The sequence below is a fragment of the Cyprinodon variegatus genome, unplaced genomic scaffold (genome assembly GCF_000732505.1).
Source record: "Cyprinodon variegatus isolate N-32 unplaced genomic scaffold, C_variegatus-1.0 Scaffold17, whole genome shotgun sequence".
Taxonomy (NCBI): Eukaryota; Metazoa; Chordata; class Actinopteri; order Cyprinodontiformes; family Cyprinodontidae; genus Cyprinodon; species Cyprinodon variegatus.
The window spans coordinates 369612-374946 of record NW_015150470.1 but is presented as its reverse complement, the minus strand read 5'-3'; the positions used below and the strand labels follow the sequence as shown (position 1 = coordinate 374946).

At 38.3% G+C, this 5335-nt stretch overlaps 1 pseudogene; it reads left to right on the top strand.

Moving 5' to 3' along the window:
* Positions 1 to 5335, top strand: part of LOC107092324 — an 11228-nt pseudogene that overhangs the window by 3417 nt on the left and 2476 nt on the right.

Genomic DNA, 5335 nt, shown 5'->3' with positions numbered 1-5335 from the left:
TGTTTGTTCTGTCTAAAATGTTTATTTTGGAATAAAGAGGTTAATATAAAAAAATATTTTTAGTCCGATTCATTGATTAATTGAAAAAATAATCGTCCGATTCATCGATTTTTAAAATAATCGTTAGTTGCAGCCCTAGTAAATATACATATTTGATAAAACCAAGGTTTGAAAGATAAGCTAAAGCCCCAAAGCAGCATGTGATGTGTGTTTGTTTGATGTGAATGGAAAAGCCGATCAGTGTCGTGGTAGAGCAGCTCTTCTTTACTTCTGTTCGATCATCACCATATCTAAATACGAGGAGGAATGTTTCTCAGATATAGTAGAAAAAGGAGGAAACATCTTTAAGTATTAACAGAATTTATTCCAGTCATGTTCAACTAAATCACTGATATAAGCACAAATTGCAGAGGTCTGTCTTCTTAACCATAGCTGAACTACTAAGTGTTTTCCAGTTTAATCCAAAGATGGCCCCCCTCTCATAGGTGAAGGTCATTAAGGTCATCATCTCATAGGTCATCACAGGTGAAGCATTGGAATATCATTCTAGCTGACTTACACAGAAAGTGAACAGACAGGTAGAATGAGTAGTTATTTAAAACAGAAAATTAAATAAAAAGAAATTAATCTTCAACACTTCAGGTCAAAATAAGACTTCTGTTATCAGTGTGTTAATGAGTGTATAATGAGTTACCATCAGTGATATTCACTAATGTTAAGGGGGTTTAAAATGAAAACCAAATCTGTTTTCACTTAAATGTAAAATGTCAGATATGGTAGAAAACTAATATGGCCTTAATTAACCATCGCCCCAATGAAAGATGGTAGTGGCAGCATCATGCTATGTGAGTTTCATTTCTTTAGCATGGAGATGCTGGATGGAGCTGAATACAGGGCAATCCTACAGTAGAAGAAAACTAGATGTTGCAAAAGACTTAAGACTTGGCAGAAGCTTCACCTTTCAGTGAGAAGAAAACTAAATAACAAAGGTATAATTTAATGATTTAGATCAAAGCATCACCATGTGATAAAAAGACCTGCTCAAAGTTCAAATCAAAATCCAATTGAGAATAAAGGAAAGACTTAAAAGTTAATGTTTATGGGAAATGAGGGGGTAAATGAGAAACAATAATACATATAAGAGGCAATGATCTATTTACACAGGAACAAACATCTCACTTGAAACTGATCTGATTTGAGAACTTTTATCGAGATCAAGATGTAACGATTTCAACATTTGAAATGATTACACACTTGTGTCTTCATTTATTCATATTATAGAAATATTGTAAAATTGAAAACAAATCTTTATATGCATGACAGCTAAAGGACATGATATTTTCACAGCATATTTTATCCATACAAGACATCTATAAATGATAAAAAAAATTCTTAATTAAGTTTAAATTCATTATTTCTGTGCTGTATCTAATTACCAGTGTCAGACTGTAATAGTAAAAACCTTTATTCTAGGAACCGAACATGATGATATTATTTAATTATTAAAATCTAACTTATTTTGTTCTTTCAGGCTCTGAAACTCGGTTTGTGAAGAAGGGATCGGACCTGCTGCTGGATTTAGACAAAAATGCAATTCAACAAGGAGATGATTTTACTTAGAAATGTAACTCTAGTTTTGTTGTAAAATTTTATTATGGCATTGTACCCTCAGTCGTTGGGAAATATCAAGGTAGAGCATCTTTTTTTAAACAAAACTATTCTTTGGTAATAAGAAATGTTCAACATGAAGACAGTGGAAACTATAAGGCAAGAGCAAGTGGAGATGAAGAGAGGATTGTAGCTGATTACACAGTCATAGTCCAAGGTATGTTTCTTCTTTTTTGTTTTCTTTGAAACATTAAAAAAGCCCCTATTTTAAAATTAATGACGTCTTTTTTTTCTCAGATCCAGTGTCTCCAGTCAATTTATCACTTACTTCATTGGACGCCCGGTACTGTAATTTCACTGCAACTTGTAGAGTGGTGGATTCTGAAGTTAAAGGCATCTTTCAATGTGACAATCAGACCTGCCATGCACTGAGCAAACCAGATGTGAAGGACCCTTTGCTGATGGTCTACATACAGGAAGGCTCTGTTGTATGTAACCATAGCAACTATGTAGGCTGGAAAATTGAAAAAGAGCCTCTCATTTCTCTCTGCAAGAACAATCCAGGTAAGATTTAAGGTAACCATAATGCTATGTTTAACTTCAAAGTATTGAAGAGTTAGATCTTTTACAACCTCAAACAGTTTAAAATAACTATGACATGACAAAACATATTTATATTTGTTTTTTATGTTTACTTATAAACCTGCACCTTCATACACATATCAGTTAGCAGGTTGAGGTGAAGTGCCATATAGAAATGGCCTATGTTTATATTGCACTTTACACCACATCCAGTCATTCACCCAACCACACAACCTGATGGTGGCAAGTTACATTGTAGTCACTGCTGCTTTGCCAATAAAGGTGGCTGCCATAAACAGACATTGGCCCTCTGACCATCATTTAGTGGTTTGTACACTGTAGGCAGGATACAACAAAGGAGCTGGGTAAAAAACTGCATTAGATGCTACTGTTGCCTCTAGAGATGTGGTGTAGGTAGAAACTGATATAAACCAACTACTTTTCACTTTTCCCTTCAAAAACTGCTAACTGTTTATTATTATTATTAACAATGATTAAATTGTTTTAGGAGCAATTATCCAGAAATGTATTTATTTTTAGTTTTAGCAGCTGTCTTATCAAATTGACAGTAAAACATGCAGATCTGATACCCTGTTTGTACCACTATTGTAAGACAGAAAGTGAACTTGACAAAAGCATCTCTAATGACATGTTTTTAACTCATCCTACAGTCTTAAATGCCGGCACTATAGCAAGGATATCAGTAGCAGCATCTGTTACAGCGGGTTTTCTTTTCTTTGGGCTGTTCAGAAGTTGTAAGTATCAAAAAATTTCTCATCTACATATTGAATTATTGTCTTTAAGATATGTGTTGTTTATTCAGTTTTTAAACTTATTAAATACAGTTTAGTCTTTCGCTCAATTTGGCATCCCATCAACCACAATTAAGCACATAATTATCCATCCCCTAAATTATTTAGCTTTAAATTCATCTTTACAAAAAAAAGAAAAAAAAAGACGAATGTAATCCTATGAATCCTATGACTGGAACATCTCAAGGTGGCCCATATGGAGTCTTTACTTGTCCTTAGAAACCTGCGGAAATTGCTAAAGGTTAAGGTGATGGCAAAGACACCTTTCAACTTTAAGTCAGTGGAGCTCAACCCCAAAGACAAATCAATAAAACACCATAGTTCAATGCAGTAGCTAAGAAGTAGTGTGGCATGGCTCTTAAGCTTATAGTAGTTCCTCTGCCAACAGCAGTTGAGCCCCCCTGTTCCATGGATCATCGAGAACTGGAGAGTTTCTCAATTGTTTCAGCAGGCGGGATCACTAAAAGCTGGTTTGAAAGGCAGGGAAAATAAGACACTATGTTCAACTTCTTGTGCATATTAGGCAGCCAATGTAATGCAGGGACGGTTATCACATAAACGCCTCAATTACGCCTCTATCATTGTGGAAGACAGTTTCTATAAACAGAAATAAACTAACTAGCTTATAAAAATGGCCAGCGGAAGGATCCACTATGGACAGCAGAGGGAAGGTAAGATGACATTCTGGAACTCAGACAGGAGCAGCAGGAAATCAGTGAATGCCATCTCAACTTCTCTCTATTGTACATAGTGGATGCTATATGCCAGCCATGTGAATTGCTTTTGCTGGTCAGATGAAATTTAAGGCGAGCAAAAGCAAATAGGCACCAATTTGTTGCCGCTAGCTCAGCAGGGGAGCAGGGGACAACTGCAGCAGAAGTCATTCAGGCAGACAGCAAGCCAGAGATTGGGTGTCCTAAAAACTCCGGCCAAAGTATACATTGTACAAAGATTCGGTTCTGAGCTTCAATTTAGTTTATTTATATAGTGCCAATTCACAACACATGTCATCTCAAGGCAATTTACAGTTCACCAGATTATACAGTCAAAGCTTGCGTATGTACATAAAAAAAACACATTAATGTCCGCACGTCATAGTCTGTGTCATGATGGGTCTAATATGTTTGACCCACACTCAGAAGCACTTCACAGAGACTGAAAAAGATTTAACAGTTTGTCAGGTACTGTACACAGATAGGTAAAACTGTTCTTCAGCTTGGGGAAGTTCCAGCAGTCTGGTGAACCGGAAGCGGAAGCTCTAGGAGGAGATCAGAGTGGTGAGTTCAAGGACTGTGGGAAAACGGGCCTAAGGTCTGAATACAAGGTTTCTTGGACTCACTGTGGTTGTTGAGGAGAGTTTCTGAGATCCCGTTTGCGGAGGCTGAGTCTGTAGAAGGCTTGGTTCGTTGGAGGGCGGACAGGCAGACTATGGGAATCCTGAGGAGCAACTTACAGTAGCAGACTGTCTCTTGGTTCTTGAAGGGCCAGCTTATCCAGAGGATCTGGAAAATCCTGCTGGAGAATCAAAGACAGAATAAGGTTAGGACTGAAGAGCTCTGAAGACACTTAGACTCAAAGTTGACTCAGCAAACTCAGAGGGGCTAGAGTATCCAATACTGGCAAACACTCTGGCGAGGAAGTGAAGACAGTCTTCTCCTTAAATACTCCTTAGGGAATGATGACACAATAGGCTGCAGGTGGGAGGTGAGAAGAACAGGAATACCCTGCAGACCAGCAGAGCAGACCCGGAGGCATGGGCAGGCATTGTGGGGCCCTGCCCGCCCACGGAGGCGCCCGTGCCCGCCCACGGAGGCGCCCGTGCCCGCCCACGGAGGCGCCCGTGCCCGCCCTGGACTGGCAGCCGTCTTTTTTTTTTTTTTTTTCTTTAACTCAGCATAGCCAGCTTTCTATTATTCCTTTCTCATTCTGTCAATCATACAATTCAACCAATCAATCAAACCGACGACTAAAGACAACATCCAATCAAACAACAGAGGGGGCGGGAGTCGCGGGACACTGAGTCAAACATACTTAACGTTCATACATGCTTTAAATCCGTCTGGTCACCAGCCAGTGCACGTCAGTATGGATATTTGGGCTTATTTTCAAAGCAATAGAAGGACAAGTACTGAAAACAGAGCAAATGAGAGTGGCCAGGGAGCAGTTTCTGCAGGAAATGTAAGCAAGACAGTCAGCACTGAAGTAAAAAAAACGCTTTTCCAATCAGTTTATTTTTAAATAAATCAAATTTACACAGAAAAGGTTAGCAAATACATCAGCTTTACATTTCCTAAAGCAAACCTATTTCAGTGCAAAGCTCATCTAAAAAGGGC